This window comes from Salvelinus alpinus, chromosome 13 (assembly GCF_045679555.1).
Source record: "Salvelinus alpinus chromosome 13, SLU_Salpinus.1, whole genome shotgun sequence".
Taxonomy (NCBI): domain Eukaryota; kingdom Metazoa; phylum Chordata; class Actinopteri; order Salmoniformes; family Salmonidae; genus Salvelinus; species Salvelinus alpinus.
In genome coordinates, this window is record NC_092098.1 from 21,792,778 (window position 1) to 21,813,950 (window position 21,173).

The 21,173-nt window shown below is 41.7% G+C and overlaps 1 long non-coding RNA gene across 1 annotated transcript; it reads right to left on the minus strand.

Moving 5' to 3' along the window:
- Positions 1-879: 879 nt before the first annotated feature.
- LOC139536675 (uncharacterized) lies at positions 880-16,495 on the minus strand. The gene is made up of 3 exons (XR_011667380.1): positions 16,253-16,495; positions 15,724-15,827; positions 880-2,400 (listed from the first exon to the last, which is right to left on the minus strand). It is a non-coding gene; the product is annotated as an uncharacterized lncRNA (long non-coding RNA).
- Positions 16,496-21,173: the final 4,678 nt, after the last annotated feature.

Sequence of the window (21,173 nt, forward strand, 5' to 3'; positions counted from 1 at the left end):
GCGGTGGAATTCCCACACAGTGTCGGCTTGATGGGATACATTTTTCATAGGGCGCCATGTGCCGCTGTGTCACTCCTAGCTGCGGGGCATTGGAAAGGGGTATTATATGAAGAAAAATATTAAATATTAAAGTCTCACTCCTCCGAGCGGAGAACACTAGGAGCAACTTGTATCATGGTCCCAAAATAAAGAAGAGAAGAGAGAAAGAAAGAGAGGGGGATCAGCAGAGCCACGGGAAGTAAGGGTGCTGAGGGTGCTGCAGCACACCCTGAACATTTTTTGAAGAAAAAAATTGCAGCACCCCCACCCCCAAACTACTTCCTGTGGCTATGGGGATCAGGGGTAGAGTTCAGAGGACATAAATCAGGGGTCAGCGGATGGGGTGTGTGCAGAAGATAAAAACACACCCGGGACATGTCCATATGACAGATTAGCCTGTATGGGAGCTGTCTCCTCTCCTCTCACAGCATTACCATAACGATCTGTCTATCTGGGATATTACTGGTGCCTTAAGAATATACAGGTGTGTGTGTGTGTGTGTGTGTGTGTGTGTGTGTGTGTGTGTGTGTGTGTGTGTGTGTGTGTGTGTGTGTGTGTGTGTGTGTGTGTGTGTGTGTGTGTGTGTGTGTGTGTGTGTGTGTGGTGAAGAGAGCAAGCACACAGTCAATCTGTCTGTCTCTGTCAATACACTGCGGTAGGATCAGAGCAGGTACACAGCGCTATACCATATAGCCGTCAATCACAGGAGATCACAGATGCTGAGGGACTCTCAGTGATCCACCAATGACAGGCCATCAAACTGATGACAAGCATAACCCAACATAACCCCCTCTGGCATAAAAAATTTATGACATTTAAATGATATATTGTACTGTTAAACACACGCACGCACACACACGCACACACGTGCGCACGCACACACACATAAATTGCTAATGAATTCTACAAATCACTATACATATGCTTATTTTTACATATGGTGACCAATACTGTGTAACAAATATGGATGAAACATTCGATTTTAGAGACTCATTCCCCTTAAATGCATTTTTATAATTACAGTAGTCTGTAAATATATCCTTTTGTAGGTTTATACTAATTCATAACTCACTTAAATGTTATTAAATATAACATTAAAAACATTTCCCCAAATGCATCAAACACTACAGAATGGAAGGACCAACCAATCTCATGAAGAAAATACTGTTTGAGTTGCAATCAAGCTAATATTTTAAATAGTATGTTTATTCTATGCAGTAAATAGTATGTTTATTCTATGCAGTAAATAGTATGTTTATTCTATGCAGTAAATAGTATGTTTATTCTATGCAGTAATAAGTATGTTTATTCTATGCAGTAAATAGTATGTTTATTCTATGCAGTAAATAGTATGTTTATTCTATGCAGTAAATAGTATGTTTATTCTATGCAGTAAATAGTATGTTTATTCTATGCAGTAATAAGTATGTTTATTCTATGCAGTAAATAGTATGTTTATTCTATGCAGTAAATAGTATGTTTATTCTATGCAGTAATAAGTATGTTTATTCTATGCAGTAAATAGTATGTTTATTCTATGCAGTAAATAGTATGTTTATTCTATGCAGTAAATAGTATGTTTATTCTATGCAGTAATAAGTATGTTTATTCTATGCAGTAAATAGTATGTTTATTCTATGCAGTAAATAGTATGTTTATTCTATGCAGTAATAAGTGGCAGATGCTTTTGGTAAAGGATTAGTCAAATGAATGAGACATTCATGCTTCCTGTCTCAGTTTAATTAATTTGAATTCAAATTCTGCTTCCGGTGGGGAAGCAGAACACACACACACACACACACACACACACACACACACACACACACACACACACACACACACACACACACACACACACACACACACACACACACACACACACACACACACACACACACAGAAATCGCTATGGCCATATGATACAGAAACCGCCTACCGCTGAGAGTTGACACAAGATGGGGCTTGAACAGTGGGAGAACTAACAAGAGAGAAAGAGAGAGAGAGAGTGAGAAGAGAGAATGAAATAGTTTCAGGGAAGGAGAGGGGTGATTGACTGTCATAATAATGCAGCAGCTGAAAATCAATCAATCAATCAAATTGGACTTATAAAGCCCTTTTTACGTCACCAACATTAGAGTTACCCGGCCTAGACCTCAAGGAGCAGGCTGAAGCAAAGAAAACTCTCTTGAAAGGAAAATAAATATTGAGAGCAATCAGACTCAAACGGATAAGATGGACAGGATAGGCTGTGTGTAGATCCAATGGAGGTAGAGGTCACAGGTGAGGAGGGATCAGCGGCATGACCAGGGGGACTTAGGACAGGCACATCAGGGTGTCGTCAGGCTGTAGTGTCTTCAGCAACTGCAGTAGGAACAAAGAGAGAGAAAGACAGGGTTAGTGGCAACATGCCGAAGACCACACATAAGACAAAGCAGGTTGAACCTCAGCACATAAACTATTGCAGCATAAATACTGGGAACAGCGGCGGTCAAGACACATCATGGATATGTCCAATCAGGAAAGGAAAGGAGCCAATCAGGAATGGATTAAGGTTAGGGTTATGGTTAAGGTTAGGGTTGAACCATTTTTATTTTATTTTTTATTTAACCTTTATTTAAACAGGAAGGGCTCATTGAGATTTAAAATCTCTTTTTCAAGAGCGTCCTGGCCAAGATAGGCAGCACCAAGTCATTACAAAAATTACAGACAAACAACATGAAAAACTACAAGTAATCTAGTAAAAACCATAGAATTCACAAGAGTATAACAAAAATCAAAAACAGCAAACTAAAAACATTGACAGGTCAGGGAATCAGTCTCAAGATCATTCATCAGTGATTTAAAAATACCAATCGGGACAAGTTCTTCCAGTTTAAAAGTATTTTGTAAGGCGTTCCAAGACGATGGCGCAGAGTACATAAAAGCCCTTTTACCAAATTCAGTTCGGACATTTGGAACAGTTCGCAGGATAAAGTCCAGCGAATGAAGAGAGTACCCACCACATTTGTGAACCATAAAAATGCCCAGATAAAAAGGTAGTAAACCCAAAATGGCTTTAGAAATAAAAGTATACCAGTGACTGAGCCTACGAGTGACTAGAGAAGGCCAGCCAACCCTGGTATACAAAGTGCAGTGGTGCGTAAGGGTTTTCCAGTTTTAAATAAATCTCAAAGTGCCATGGTAAAGGGTGTCAATTGATCTCAAACACTGAGCGGAAGCATTCATATATATAATATCCCCATAGTCTAGTAAAGGCATAAATGTAGCTGATACTAGCCTCCTTCTGTCTTCAAAAGAAAAACAGGCCTTATTCCTAAAATAAATCCCAATTTCAGCTTCAGTTTTTTTGTAAGTTGTTGAATATGAAAATTTAAAAAAGAGGCTGTCATCAATTAAAATTCCAAGATATTTATATGAGGTTACAACCTCAATCTCCTTGCCCTGACAGGTAGTAATAGGTGAAAGGTTCAGAGGTCTATTTCTTGCTTTAGAAAACACCATTAGTTTAGTTTTGTCAGTACTGAGGATTAGCTTCAATTGACAGAAGGTATGTTGACCAGTATAAAAAGCAGTTTGCAAGTTCTGGAAAGCTTTTGTAAGAGACGAGGCACAACAGTAAATAACAGTATCATCAGCACCATGATGTGGACACTCCAAAAAGGGTTCTTTGGCTGTCCCCAAGGGAGAACCCTTTTTGGTTTCAGGGAGAACCCTTTTTGGATCCACAGAGGGTTCTACATGGAACCCAAAAGGGTTCTACCTGGAACCAAAAAGGGTTCTTCAAAGGGTTCTCTTATGAGGACAGACAAAAAAAACTTTTAGGTTCTAGATAGCACCTAGATAGAGTGTAGGGTTAAAGTGTGTTTATTTAGTCATATACACATGATATACTGTACATGTTAATGGAGTACACAGTACAACGACATGTTTACTTGCAGGTTCACCACTCGACATTACAACAACAATAGGAAAGTAAGTAGGCTAAGTGTATAAAAGAGTAATAACAATACATGTTCAATGAATAGAAATAGATAAACATTTACCAAAAATATAATACAAGAAGGCACTCAAACAAATGAAAGTAGGACATTTACATATGTATATTGTGCAACAGCTTGTGAAGTAATAATAAATAGGAGTCCAGTAGCAGCCGTCATGGAGTGGCCGTGTAGCATTGATGTGTGTGAATGGGAGTGTGTTTGTGTGTGTGTTTGAGCCTTTGTGTTGACGTGTGTTAGTGAGTGCATGTGTGCTAAGGTGCTGGGAGTGAGTGTAAGAGAGGTTATTGCTATGGTTGGAGTTGAACAGTGGTGTGGACATGAAGGTACGGTTAGGGTTAGGGTTAGGGTAGGAACCAGGATGTGAGACCATGATGTCTGTGTGTGTCTGAGGTTAACACAAGTCAGTCAGCCAATATCTGATGGCTGCATCCGGAGACTCTCAACCTTGAGCCCAGGCACAGATTTAGCAGAAACCCTAAGACACCATTTAAAGAAACCTTAAATGGGCAGTGCAGTCAAAAACATATTTTTTCCAGATTTTCCTGTGTTTTATAAATATAGTGTGAAATTGTGTAAGTTTTGATAATGCACTTTTAGTGTAAGAGCTGTTTGAAAATGACATCACCGGTCAGTATAAGTTAATAGATCAATAACAAAGAGAGTTTGCCCTCCTTTCTGCCAATAACAGCTAGTTTTCAGTTTACACATCGCTCCTGTTTGCTCCTCCAATATGGCCCCTCTCTCAGACCACTCCCAGACAGTCCTAGCAAAGTTCTTGCTTGAGAAATTACATTTAGCTAAGAAGCTCTTTTGGTTTCTCTTTGACCATTTTAATTGAAAACAATCACAACAAGCTTAATTGTTATCCAGAAATGATTTGATATTGAGATAAAAACGTCTGCATTGGCCCTTTAAGCCTGAAGCAGGGAGTGGTGAACATGTCACTGTTGGTAGATAGCTATGAGCTTGGGTCTGGGACTGTTGGCCTTCTAGGAAACTAGAGAGCAGGGTCATATCAGAACTAACTGGGCTGGAGCTGAGAGAGGAGATTTCTGAAGGTGGCAGATGTTTTATTGACTGCTGTTCCCCCTGGAGGGGATGGGTTGTGTAATAACCCACCTACTGGTTTACACACTCAACACTCCTCCCCTAACCCTCAGCACACACACACACACACACACACACACACACACACACACACACACACACACACACACACACACACACACACACACACACACACACACACACACACACACACACACACACACACACACACACACGCACACACACGCACACACACACACACAATTATCTGACAGAAGAGCATGCCCTGATATCAACCCAACTTCAATAACACTCAGAAATAAATAATCAATGATTTCAAAAACAATTACTTTGCCAACATATTTGCATAATGTATTGTATAGCATCAAATGATAGCTAAGTGTATTCCACAGAATAAGGTCTGATTCCTCTTTCTCTCAATCTGCTGCATCAACGGCTCACTTACTGGCACAACCATCTCACCCAATAGAGAGAGAGAGAGTGTGTGTGTCCCCTCTGCTGCTCATCCAGAGAGGACATCCCTCCACTCTATGCTCTCTGCTCCAGGGCCCAAACTCCCCTCCAAGTCCTGCGATCACACACCTGCTGTTGGCATGGTGGAAAGAGTGTGTAGGGGGGAAAGGAGGGGTACACAATGGAAACAGATTGTGCTATTTGTCACAGTAAGGACTGTAGCAAAACAATATACTAGATCCCTGTCCTCCCCCCTCATGCCCTTTTCAAAGAATGTCAGCTAGGGTCTTTTATCAGCGTCTGTGGGGTGTTGGAGGTAAATGGTAAACGGCAGGCAGGTAGGTGACTAAATGATGCAGGTCTGGTCTGGTCTGGCTGTTCAGGGAGCAATGGCCATGACAGCTTTAAAGCAGACTGTGGTTACTGTGTTGAGGGCCATCCCTGATCTTATCAACACTCTCATTTGACTAAATACCAGAGTGTAGAGATACAACAACTGATCATTTCACATTAATAGGTACTTAAACAAACTAACAAAAATAACATAATATATATATATTGTTTATTTTTTTATTGTATTTTTAAATTTTTTATTATTGGCACATCCACATCCTCTTCGGAGGACAAAAGTAACTCTGTTTTACATTTTAGTTTTCCAGCATTTTTGAGACATTTTACATGCCACTATATATTTACATAAACTGGGGAATAGTGATTTAATGTGGTACTTAAATTAATACGGGAACAAGTTTGTTTTTCCTTTAGATACTATATAAACAAATGTAAACATGCTCAGTCAAGTTCTTAAGACACAGCTATTGCTGTCACAAATCCACTCAACAAAGCTTGGCGGCTTCTTGTTTTCCATATCAATGTGAAATTCAAATAAAACCCAGTGATGAACTCCAAACGACCATCTAAGTGGTGCAAATGTGTGTCTGTGTGTGATTGTCCCAGGGGACTGTCTGCTCTGTGATCCAGGTGATGTAGTGACAGGGACGGGCAGAGACGACAGTGCTAGGCTAACGAGAGGGGAGCTCCATCCATCTTTCCCAGCCAGGTTATTGATCGGGAGGGAATCACACAAAGCTGTTTTCCGACTGATCCCTGACTCCAACAGCCTGGTGACAAGGCTCCCCAGACACACTCCCTGTCCTGGGAACGCCTTAGGATTTAGGAATGGGAACAATAAGTATCGTTCCCAAAGAAAGACTTGGGGTGCATCTCAATACTCTAAAGTGGCTTCCTCTCCTTGTTTCTTCTCCTTTACTTTGCTTGTACTGATCTGATTTAGCCAGAATAAGTGACGTCAATATAATGGATGCATACTACGCCACGTGTCTGCTTTCATCTGTACTATTCGTTGACATCAATACAGATGAAGGAAAGGAGACAAGGAGGCGTGTAATACCAGAACTTTAGAGTCCTTTTTTAAAATGTGTTCCTTGATTTGGTTTGTTGGACTCATGCCCCATTATTCATCCAGTGTGGTTGCATTTCAGATAGGTTTCAGTGGTTTTTGCATGAATCATTAGAGACATTTCCCTACCAGGTCAGTCAATAGTGGTCACATATGATCTGCACCTAACACTTTAGAATGGCTTCCTTTATTGGCATTCACTTTAAAACCAGCATATAATTAGAGCTATTGACAAGCAAAGAACAGCTACTATTATTCATCTTCACTATAATCAGAATTACCATTCTGATGCAAATATTTGTGGTTCACCATGATACTCCATGGAATATGTTATTCTGGTGCTAGAGATGACCCAGCTCAGAACATGGAGAAAAATCCTACATCTATTTACAACAGCAGCAGATAATAGCATAGACAATATGGTGTGTTCATGAATGGGTATTGTAGACTAAATAACAATATAGTGTGTTCATGAATGGGTATTATAGACTAAATAACAATATAGTGTGTTCATGAATGGGTATTGTAGACTAAATAACAATATGGTGTGTTCATGAATGGGTATTGTAGACTAAATAACAATATGGTGTGTTCATGAATGGGTATTGTAGACTAAATAACAATATGGTGTGTTCATGAATGGGTATTGTAGACTAAATAACAATATGGTGTGTTCATGAATGGGTATTGTAGACTAAATAACAATATAGTGTGTTCGTGAATGGGTATTGTAGACTAAATAACAATATGGTGTGTTCATGAATGGGTATTGTAGACTAAATAACAATATAGTGTGTTCATGAATGGGTATTGTAGACTAAATAACAATATGGTGTGTTCATGAATGGGTATTGTAGACTAAATAACAATATGGTGTGTTCATGAATGGATATTGTAGACTAAATAACAATATGGTGTGTTCATGAATGGGTATTGTAGACAAAATAACAATATAGTGTGTTCATGAATGGGTATTGTAGACTAAATAACAATATAGTGTGTTCATGAATGGGTATTGTAGACTAAATAACAATATAGTGTGTTCATGAATGGGTATTTTAGACTAAGTAACAATATGGTGTGTTCATGAATGGGTATTGTAGACTAAATAACAATATAGTGTGTTCATGAATGGGTATTGTAGACTAAATAACAATATGGTGTGTTCATGAATGGGTATTGTAGACTAAATAACAATATAGTGTGTTCATGAATGGGTATTGTAGACTAAATAACAATATGGTGTGTTCATGAATGGGTATTGTAGACTAAATAACAATATAGTGTGTTCATGAATGGGTATTGTAGACTAAATAACAATATGGTGTGTTCATGAATGGGTATTGTAGACTAAATAACAATATGGTGTGTTCATGAATGGGTATTGTAGACTAAATAACAATATGATGTGTTCATGAATGGGTATTGTAGACTAAATAACAATATAGTGTGTTCATGAATGGGTATTGTAGACTAAATAACAATATGGTGTGTTCATGAATGGGTATTGTAGACTAAATAACAACATAGTGTGTTCATGAATGGGTATTGTAGACTAAATAACAATATAGTGTGTTCATGAATGGGTATTGTAGACTAAATAACAATATAGTGTGTTCATGAATGGGTATTGTAGACTAAATAACAATATAGTGTGTTCATGAATGGGTATTGTAGACTAAATAACAATATAGTGTGTTCATGAATGGGTATTGTAGACTAAATAACAATATGAAAAAGTCAGTTGGTCTACTGGAGATGTTCCACAGACATGGACAGACAGTACAGACAACATGCAGAGACAGTAAGGTCATTAATACTGTTAATAGTGTTTAGTCAGGTCAGAGACAGTAAGGTCATTAATACTGTTAATAGTGTTGAGTCAGGTCAGAGACAGTAAGGTCATTAATACTGTTAATAGTGTTGAGTCAGGTCAGAGACAGTAAGGTCATTAATACTGTTAATAGTGTTGAGTCAGGTCAGAGACAGTAAGGTCATTAATACTGTTAATAGTGTTGAGTCAGGTCAGAGACAGTAAGGTCATTAATACTGTTAATAGTGTTGAGTCAGGTCAGAGACAGTAAGGTCATTAATACTGTTAATAGTGTTGAGTCAGGTCAGAGACAGTAAGGTCATTAATACTGTTATTAGTGTTGAGTCAGGTCAGAGACAGTAAGGTCATTAATACTGTTAATAGTGTTGAGTCAGGTCAGAGACAGTAAGGTCATTAATACTGTTGATAGTGTTGAGTCAGGTCAGAGACAGTAAGGTCATTAATACTGTTAATAGTGTTGAGTCAGGTCAGAGACAGTAAGGTCATTAATACTGTTAATAGTGTTGAGTCAGGTCAGAGACAGTAAGGTCATTAATACTGTTATTAGTGTTGAGTCAGGTCAGAGACAGATGTGTCCAGGTTTTGTAGATCCATGGTGCATTATCTCACTCACAGGCAAAACAACTCAACCCCTTTAGGGACCCTTAGGGACCTAACAAAACACAATGGAATCACCTAGAGCCCACACACACCTTTTCTTTTTCAAATCCCCCGCCACACTTGCAGGCTGCTCATGCAAGACACACAAAGTAGGCAGGACACGCACACCTTTTGAAATCCCCCGCCAATGCTCAGGCATGTCATGTGATACACACACGCCAGGCTGGACACACACACCTTTTGAAATCCCCCGCCAACACTCAAGGTTGGTCATATGATACACACACACCTGACAGGACACACACACAAATGAATGCTGGGAACAATGGGTACAGACACACTCCACACAATGCAGAGGAGATAAGAGAGGAGTTGGACGGTTTGGACTGACATGATCCCTCTGGCCCCAAGACAAAGACACACTGGGAAATAAAGGATTTACACAATCCACCATGCTACACCACTCCACACCACACCAAAACAACCAGTTGGAGTCTCAAACTGAAGTTACATTAGAGAGAGACAGAGATTGACGAGTGAAAGAGAGAAAGAGGGAAATATAAAGAGAGTGATATGACATAAATAAGGAGAGGGAGCGATATGAAAGAGAGAACAGTACAATATAGATAAATTACAGTCTATTGACTCTAAGCAACAGTATAGAGCACTATGGAGCATTACCCATAGCAATGGGCGGAATTTGCCATCACGTGTAGCAGTGTGTGTGTGCGTGCGTGTGTGTGTGTGCGCGTGCGTGTGCGTGTGTGTGTGTGTGTGTGTGTGCAGTGAGGCTGGCTCTAAGGCATACAGACACTTCCGTATGGCCCAATGACAAATGTCTTGCTGTGGATCACTTGTAGAACACTCGGCTGACCTGCAGGTTCTATTGTTCTGCTCCAATCAGGCACAGTGGGAGAGGGGCCCCAGGGTTAGGGGTCACCATAGAGATTCATAGACAAGCCTTGTTCTCCAGCCGACCCCCCCCTTGAACACTCCCCCCACCCCGCCTTCCCAGTTGAACTCCCGTCACCTCCCATTTACAAACATACAGGCATTGGAGTTAATTACCAGACATAGAGAGAGGAACAGAGAGAGAGGAGGAAAAATGTTGATGAGAGGGAAAGAGAAATATATACAGTTGAAGTTGGAAGTTTACATACACTTAGGTTGGAGCCCTTACAACTCGTTTTTCTACCACTCCACACATTTCTTGTTAACAAACTATAGTTTTGGCAAGTTGGTTAGGACATCTACTTTGTGCATGACACAAAAAACAATCCAAAAATTGTTCACAGACAGATTATTTCACTTATAACTCACTGTGTCACAATTCCAGTGGGTCAGAAGTTTACATACACTAAGTTGACTGTGCCTTTAAACAGCTAGGAAAATTCCCGGAAAATGATATCATGGCTTTAGAAGCTTCTGATAGGCTAATTGACATAATTTGAGTCAATTCGAGGTGCATCTGTGGATGTATTTCAAGGCCTACCTTCAAACTCAGTGCCTCTTTGCTTGACATCATGGGAAAATCAAAAGAAATCAGCCAAGACCTCAGAAAAAAATTGTAGACCTCCACAAGTCTGGTTCATCCTTGGGAGCAATTTCCAAACGCCTGAAGGTACCATCTTCATCTGTACAAACAATAGTACGCAAGTATAAAACACCACATACTTTGGTGCAAAAAGTGCAAATCAATCCCAGAACAACAGCAAAGGACCTTGTGAAGATGCTGGAGGAAACAGGTACAAAAGTATCTATATCCACAGTAAAACGATTCCGATATCGACATTACCTGAAAGGCCGCTCAGCAAGGAAGAAGTCACTGCTCCAAAACCGCCATAAAAAAGCCAGACTACGGTTTGCAACTGCACATGGGGACAAAGATTGTACTTTTTGGAGAAACGTCCTCTGGTCTGATGAAACAAAAATAGAACTGTTCGGCCATAATGACCATCGTTATGTTTGGGGGGAAAAGGGGGAGGCTTGCAAGACGAAGAACACCTTCCCAACCGTGAAGCACGGGGGTGGCAGCCTCATGTTGTGGGGGTGCTTTGCTGCAGGAGGGACTGGTGCACTTCACAAAATAGATGGCATCATGAGCGAGGAAAATTATGTGGATATATTGAAGACGTCAGTCAGGAAGTTAAAGCTTGGTCGCAAATGCGTTTTCCGGATGGACAATGACCCCAAACATACTTCCAAAGTTGTGGTAAAATGGCTTTAAGGACAACAAAGTCAAGGTATTGGAGTGGCCATCACAAAGCCCTGACCTCAATCCCATCGAAAATGTGTGGGCAGAACTGAAAAAGCGTGTGCGAGCAAGGAGGCCTACAAATCTGACTCAGTTAAACCAGCTCTGTCAGGAGGAATGGGCCAAAATTCACCCAACTTATTGTGGGAAACTTGTGGAAGGCTACCCGAAACGTTTGACCCAAGTTAAACAATTTGAAGGCAATTCTACCAAATACTAATTGAGTGTATGTAAACCTCTGACCCACTGGGAATGTGATGAAAGAAAGAAGAGTTGAAATAAATCATTCTCTCTACTATTATTCTGACATTTCACATTTATAAAATAAAGTGGTGATCCTAACTGACCTAAGACAGGTTTTTTTTTCTAGGATTAAATGTCAGGAATTGTGAAAAACTGAGTTTAAATGTATTTGGCTAAGGTGTATGTAAACTTCTGACTTCAACTGTACAGACAGACAGACAGACAGACAGACAGACAGACAGACAGACAGACAGACAGACAGACAGACAGACAGACAGACAGACAGACAGACAGACAGACAGACAGACAGACAGACAGACAGACAGACAGACAGACAGACAGACAGACAGACAGACAGACAGACAGACAGAGGATCAAGGAGAGAGAGAAACAGACACAAAGGGAAATAGTGAGTGAAACCTGACTATGCAGACAGACACTGTACTGACTTTGTTGATCAAGCTAAAAGCACAGCAGCACATACACGGAGTACCACACAGAGTAGCAGCTGACCCTAGGCCCATTGTGTCCCGTCAGTGGGGGTGAGCTGTAATGAATATAGGCTAAGCTGGTAATTGGTAGGGCAGGGCCCAGCCCTCTCTGCCCAGACGACAAAACCCTGAGCTGTGCTACAGCACGGCCACGCACAGCCCACAGCCAGGCCTCCCAGCCAGGCCTCCCAGCTGACGCAGCAGCTCCACACCACTATGGGCCTGGGAGTGACACCCCATCGCCCATCATATGGCATGCTTGGAGGGGTGGGGGTGGGGGCGGGAGGAAGAGGAGAGGAGAGGAGAGGAGAGGAGGAGTTATATGAGCACACCTATTAAACCAGAGATAGTCATCATCACCTTCCCTCCCCCTTTCTCCCTCGCTTCATCCCTAAGGGGAATTTTTAACCCCCCTCTCCCGTCTCTCTTTCACTTGATCCCTCTTTCAGTCATGATATCTTTTGCTTTCCCTCTGTGTGTCTGTGAACATAAAAGTCACTGATAATCTGCATCTTGCTGGTATTGCTGGGGTGAATGACTGCATGCTGTCAGGCTAAACATATTGCACCAACGCCAAACAACGCTGGTTTTGACTGTACCTTTGTCTGACAATTGTACAGGTGTTGTTTTCAATCCCACATACTGTGGCAAGTATACCTTTATCAACTCCGAAAGGCCTGGACAGAGACACACACACAGCAGGTCTACAATGAATCCACCCAGGACCGAGGCAGCATCCAGGCCTCTTGGCCTGTGGAATGGCCTCTTGATTGTGAGAATGTGTAAGGAACAAAGAGCATCCATTATACATCAGTGCTATCACTTATTCATCCTGCTCCCCTGTCTGTCTGTAAACATACAGCCACACAGTGTGTGTGTGTGTGTGTGTGTGTGTGTGTGTGTGAGAGTGTGTGTCAGTTTAAAATATTTATCAAATAACATTGTTAACCTGCACTGTGAGTATAATAACACTTTCAACACTTATTTGTTTCAAATTATTTGCTCTTGTGAAATCATATCACAATAACCTGAGATTTACCGCTACTAGAATAACTAATTTCATTGTTAGGATTTGTTGAATCAATAAATATGTATGATCTTAATTTGATTTTCCCCAACAAAGTGTATCAACCCGTACAATTTTTTTTACATTAATTATAATACACATAATAATTCACATTTCCTGTTTCTGCAGGATTATATTCCTGTTGTAGCAAACTGGCTCAAATGACATCTGTACGTTATTGGATGTTTTGTAGTTCTGTAGAGACTTCTACTATAGGAGCAGCTTGTCATCTGATCCAACAGGCTTCACAGTTCTATCAATGCTCTTCTCTCTTCTTAATGGTCTCTGAACTGCTGATATGAACAAAAGGCATTAATGCACCTGGCTGTGAGATGGTCTGTTGATGTATGGATCATATAGAGTCTGCAAAAGGGATAGACACACTGGGTCATTTTATACTGTTGTTGTTTTTCATTATTGAAGTACTGTCTGTCAAATATCAATATGGTGCATTATATCCCTGCACTTCATTTGAGGGAGAATACACAGGAGAATAGGGTAAAGGAGCGTGCTTAGAGAGCACTAGATTACTAACCCTGTGTTATGGATTCAAAGATGTTACGGACATCACACTTCCTACCTACCTCAGACAACACTGACCTCAAATACCAAATTCAGCCAAGGTGCTACACTATGGTCATTGCTTCTTGCTGTGTATGGACAACCAAGCATAACAACTGCCTAAAAACAATCTGCTACACAGTGACACTCATGAGTTAACCCCTGCAGAGCCCTTCCCTGACTAGTCCAGACCGCAGCAGGAGAAGATTATGGGCTGAACACTAAAGCTGTCAGACAGCCAATCAATATCCTCCTCCATAGTATGACTAACGCTCCCATTATTGCCATGACAACATATAAGTGTTAGGTGTCCCCAATCAATGCCATTACACTATATAACTTTTTTGGGGTTATCTACATACAGTATACTTAATTATTTGATTAATAATTCAACCATTTGATTGGCTGGTAACGATCAATAAATCAATTAACGAGTTGTGTTTGTTTTTCTCCTCTCTGGGGTCTGGGAGGACAGCTTGACTGACAGATAGAAGCTAGTAACTGTAGTGTATTGTATTATAGTCAGTCACCTCAGGCCACAGGCTATACTGAGCCTCTACTGACCAACAACACCTGTCAATCAACAAGCACTGTATAGTCTATTTATTATATAGTCTCTCTGTGTGAGCTCTGAGTGAGTCTCAGTGGGTGAGGGATGTAAGGTTAACACACAACATATGTGCATAGCACACACAAGTACGTAGACACCACAAAGGCACAAACGTGTAGAGTACATACACACATACGGCAGGTAGCCTAGCGGTTAGAGTGTTGGACTAGTAACCGAAAAGTTGCAAGATTGAATCCCTGAGCTGACAAGGTACAAATCTGTTGTTCTGCCCCTGAACAAGGCAGTTAACCCACTGTTCCTAGGCCATTATTGAAAATAAGAATTTGTTCTTAACTGACTTGCCTAGTTAAATAAAGGTAAAAAATAAATAAAAAATATGCAGTACATTGCTTGTTCTGAAAGACAGAGGGAAGGGGCAGGTTTGGTAAGGGACTATAGAAAGGCAGAGAGAGCTGTGGAGAGAGTGAGTGAGGCAGGGGAAGACAGCAGGGCGGGTGAGGTTGGTCCCTCATTGCGCTCTGCTAAGTGGAATAGGCTTTTTTTCTCTCATCCTCTGTTTTCTTTTTCTACCTTGCTCTTCATGAAATATTCACCACTCCATTCCCCGCTAATTGTTCCCAACAAGACGGAGTGCCCTGCCTGCTGGAATTAAATTAACCCGTTAGCGACTGTCTCCGTCAGAGCAGCCAACCCAGGAAGTGTGTGTGTGTTTGTGTGTGTGTGTGTGTGTGTGTGTGTGTGTGTGTGTGTGTGTGTGTGTGTGTGTGTGTGTGTGTGTGTGTGTGTGTGTGTGTGTGTGTGTGTGTGTGTGTGTGTGTGTGTGTGTGTGTGTGTGTGTGTGTGTGTGTGAGTAGCTTTCTTTCCCCTGAGTTACACACGCACGCACACGCACACACACACACACACTCTCTACCAACTGTCTCACATACACAAGAGAGCCCAGGTACAGTCAATAAAGATGAGTGCTGCCAGGTGCTATACAGTAAAAAACAAAAAAACAAAGCAAACTATAAAGCACAAATACTGAACATTTACACAGGTACACAGGTACACACACCCACCCACAATAACAATCCTGACATACCCCAACCAAAAACCCTGGACGAACGGAGATATCCGTACCATGCTGAGAGCCCGTACTGCAGCATTCAATGTCAGCAGAATGAACCCCGATGACTCGGTGGCGGGTGACGCATACAAGGCAAGCAGGTACGAGCTCCGCAAATCTATTATGAAAGAAAAAAGACAATACAGGCTCCAACTTGAATTGATGTTTCACAACTCAGACTCATGACGCATGTGGCAAGGACAACAGACCATCAAGACTACAAAGGCAAATCCAGCTCTGTGGTGACCACCAAAGCCTCCCTCCTAGCCGAACTTAACACATTCTATGTTCGCTTCGAGGCGAGACAATACCGAGTCATCCAGGAAGACTCACGCTGCTCTGGACGACCAGGTGCTTTCGCTCTCCCAGGCCATAGTCCCCACCTGCTTCAAGGAGACCACCATCGTCCCAGAGCCCAAGAAAATCAAGGTGACATGCCGCGTCGCACTCACCTCGGTCATCATGAAATGATTCCAGAGGCAGGTCATGGCCCACATCAAGGCCAGCATACCAGGCACACTGGACCCACTCCAATTTGCTTACCGCTCCAGTAGATCCACGGAAGATACCATTTCCATCGCTATTCACACGGCCGTAGCACATCTGGACAAGAGGAACACCTATGTGAGAAGGCTGTTCATTGGCTACAGTTTAGCATTCAACACTATTGTTCCCTCCAAGCTCGACACCAAGCTCAGAGCCCTGGGTCTGGACACCACCCTCTGCAACTGGGTCCTGGACTTCCTGATGGGCAGACCACAGGCTGTGAGGATTGGCAACAACACCTCCTCCACACGGACTCTTAACACAGGGGCTTCCCAGGGGGTGTGTCCTCAGCCCTCTGCTGTACTTCCTCTTCACCCATGAACGTGTGGCTTTGCAACTCCATCATCAAGTTTGCTAACGACACCACGATTGGAGGCCTGATAAACAACAATGAGGAGTCAGTCTATAGAGGGGAAGTAAGTGAACTGGCATTGTGGTGACAGGACAAAAACCTCTCCCTCAACGTCAGCAAAACAAAGGAGTTGATTGTTGACTTCAGGAAGCAACCGCAAGGCCCTCCAGCGGGTGATGAAGACGGCCTGGAACTGTGCTCCCACCCATCCAGGACATCTACTTGAAACGGTGCCTGAGGAAGCCCTGCAGCATTAACAAGGACCCCACACACTCCAGCCACAAGCTGTTCACTCCCTTACTGTCGGGCAGCCGGTATCGGAGCATGAGCTCTGATACCAGCAGGCTCAGAGACAGTTTCTATCTACAAGAAAATCAGTCTGCTGAACACTTGAACTGGACTCGCCGCACCTTAGCACACACACACAGACATGCACACACACACACACAGACACGCACAGACATGCACACACACGCACGCACGCACGCACGCACGCACGCACGCACGCACGCACGCACGCACACGCACACACACACACACACACACACACACACACACACACACACACACACACACACACACACACACACACACACACACACACACACACACACACACACACACACACACACACACACACACACACACACACACACACACACACACACACACACACACACACACACACACACACACACACACACACACACACACACACACTGCTGCTACCAGACTCTTATTATGACTTCTAAATACTGCACAATTTATGCACTTGCCCAGCAATCCCGCCTTCCCTGATACATGTGTAAATATTGGTCTGTAAATTCTGTCTTCCTGTATTATACTTATGCTAAAATGTTTATTCTATTCTATTGAGCCATTTACTTTATGTTTGTATTCTTATATTTTATTATTTATTATTGTTGTTGCATTGTTGAGGAGGAACCTTAAGGTAAGCATTTCATTGGATGGTGTATACCATGTATATCCTGTACATACGACTAATAAAACTTGAGCAATTTTAAAGTTTCCACACAGGAAAGTACATCTGTCAACATATACAATACACTTCTCTCTCTCAACAGTGAAATCAGAGAGCAACATGGAGAGTACAGAGACACACTTCTCCTCCTTTGCTCTCCTCTCCTCTGCTCTCCTCTGTTATGTCCTGCTCTGCTCTCCTCTGTTATGTCCTGCTCTGCTCTCCTCTGTTATGTCCTGCTCTGCTCTCCTCTGTTATGTCCTGCTCTGCTCTCCTCTGTTATGTCCTACTCTGCTCTACTCTGTTATGTCCTGCTCTGCTCTCCTCTGTTATGTCCTTCTCTGCTCTCCTCTGCTCTGCTCTCCTCTGTTATGTCCTGCTCTGCTCTCCTCTGTTATGTCCTGCTCTGCTCTCCTCTGTTATGTCCTGCTCTGCTCTCCTCTGTTATGTCCTGCTCTGCTCTCCTCTGCTATGTGCTACTCTGTTATGTCCTGCTCTGCTGTCCTCTGTTCTGTCCTGCTCTGCTCTCCTCTGCTATGTGCTTCTCTGCCATGTCCTACTCTGCTCTACTCTGTTATGTCCTGCTCTGCTCTCCTCTGTTATGTCCTGCTCTGCTCTCCACTCCTCTGCTCTCCTCTGTTATGTCCTGCTCTGCTCTCCTCTGTTATGTCCTGCTCTGCTCTCCTCTGTTATGTCCTGCTCTGCTCTCCTCTGTTATGTCCTGCTCTGCTCTCCTCTGTTATGTCCTGCGCTGCTCTCCTCTGTTATGTCCTGCTCTGCTCTCCTCTGCTATGTCCTACTCTGCTCTCCTCTGTTATGTCCTGCTCTGCTCTCCTCTGTTATGTCCTGCTCTGCTCTCCTCTGCTATGTCCTACTCTGCTCTCCTCTGCTATGTCCTACTCTGCTCTCCTCTGTTATGTACTGCTCTGCTCTCCTCTGCTATGTCCTACTCTGCTCTCCTCTGTTATGTCCTGCTCTGCTCTCCTCTCCTCTGCTCTGAGTTAACCATGCATGGCTCCCGCCACAAACATTCACATTCCTGTGTGTTTACTCCTCATACTGTACAGTACTCACAACCTCTGACTTTTGTTTACCACATGAAGACTGTGACTAAATAATAATACCCATGCCTGATCAAATACCCTAGCCACCACAAATATATGTATTAAAAAAAATCTAATAGATAGTTCCACAAAAAAAGTGATACATAAACACATCACAAAAAAACGACACTTCAAGGTGTCAAGTGGAGTGCCTGCCTAATTTCCTAATAAATGATGAGGAAATCCTCATTTAGCATACTTAAACCCCTCCACATCCCCATGCAGCCCTACACACAGAGTCATCCCCTCAGCACAGCAGAGGTCAATAGTGGTGTGTTGACAGCTTGAAGCATCCTCTTAGTCCCTATTTAAGACGGTCCGGGCCACACTCTCATGTTAGTCTCAGGAGACAGAGATGGAGGGATCATGGAGAGGAAAATGGAGAGAGAGGGAGAGAGAGAGGGATTAGATGAACATGAAGCTTATTTGGGGTGTGGGCAAAGGAGGGAAAGGGTGTCAGTGGACTGCTCAGTGTGACAACATTTTGGGGGAAATAGTTGACTACTGTTCAATACTTCTAGGGATCACTTCTAGTTTTTTGTTGGTCTGTTGTTTTTAGAAATAGGCAGAATATGTGTACACGTGGAGAAAGACATGCTGGCCACATTTGACTTTGACTCTAACCCTTTTTGCTATGACATTCCCAAAAGAAAATGAAAGTAAAACACAAAGTAATATGCATTTCAATAATAGTCTTCCATTTCCAGTGGTGGAAAAAGTACCCAATTGTCATACTTGAGTAAAAGTAAAGATACCTTAATAGAAAATGACTCAAGTAAAATTGAAAGTCATCCAGTGAAATACTACTTGAGTAAAAGTCTAAAAGTATTTCGTTTTAAATATATTTAAGTATCAAAAGTAAATGTAATTACTAAAATATACAAAAGTGAAAGTAAAAGTATAAATATTTTCAAATTTCTTATGTGATGCAAACCAGACGGCATCATTTTCTTGTTTTTATTTTATTTACGGATAGCCAGGGGCACACTCCAACACTCAGACATAATTTACAAATGTGCAAATTTAGCATGTGTTTAGTGAGTCCTCCAGATCAGAGGCAGTAGGGATGACCAGGGATGTTGTCTTGATAAGTGTGTGAATGAGACAATTGTCCTGCCCTGCTCAGCATTCAAAATCTAACGAGTACTTTTGGGTGTCAAGGAAAATGTATAGAGTAAAAAATACATAATTTTCTTTAGGAATGTAGTGAAGTAAAAGCAAAAGTTGTCAAAAATATAAATAGTAAAGTAAATTACAGATACCCCAAAAACGACTTAACTAGTACCTTCAAGTATTTTTACTTAAGTACTTTACACCACTGAACATATCCATCTCATGTATTAAAAAACAGCCATAGGAATAATTATTTTCTAAATAACAGCAATATTTGTAGCAGCATGTGGTGGTGGCTCATGTTCCATATCACCCTATCTCTTGGCCAATTTGTGAACAAACAAGGACAGTAAATGTGTAGTGTTGTGTCCGATCCTTAAGTTAAGGTTAACGTTTTTTGAAGTGTTTAATGTTAAATTTAGGCATTAAGGGTTCAGGTCAGGTATTAACTCCAAATGGTTCAGGTTAGGGTTTGGGATAGGCTTAAAACAAAAATATCAAAACAACTTTCTATTTCCGGATTCGAAATTGCAACCTTTGAAATCAGAGGCAGATGCTTATGCCCACCCTCCATCCCTGTCCACAACGCCCTGGGAAAACCAAAACCTACTTGACGGTAACAACGCTCACTGTTGCCCCTAGTGGCCGGTTTCCACGTCATCTCCTGAAGTCCTCAGACATGGATGGACGTCGAATAGTGACTTGTATCACAGGTGACCTGGCTGCGTAGGCCTACTGTATACTACTGATCTGCTACCAGAGGTGGAAAGTGAGAGAGACTGGTGGGGTCTCACTGGTTCAACAAAATCAAGGATCAGTTGAATAGAAAAGGTATAGAATTGCATTTTTCTAGATTTCGAATATATTATTATCAATACATTATAGTTCACACCCAGCAAACCAGGAATATTCTCAGAACATTAACTAAGATTCCTAAGTTCTTGATAGGGTTTTATTTAACATTAGGATGACAACATCCCAAAAACATTCAAAGAATGTTTTTAATAACATATTTTTTTTTTTCATGAAATATCCTTGTAATGTTCTCCTAACATTCACTAAAACATGTGCACGAACATCTGTAACAGTCACCACATAACATTCCCCCAAGGTTCTCAGGTTTTCAGGTAATGTAATAGCACAATGTACCAGTAATGTTTTCCCCACAAACCAAAATTGGTTCTGTGCAACTTCTCAGAACATTTGTTGCGTTGCGCCAAATGGTCTCATAACAAACAAAAAACTGTCCAGTTGTGCTGATGATTAAACAAAGATTGTATAAAACATTCGCCTGATGTTGCAAAAACATTCCCAGAACCCATTGTGTCTGTTCTTTAAAGGTTCCCAGAATATTTAATTGTGAGGACA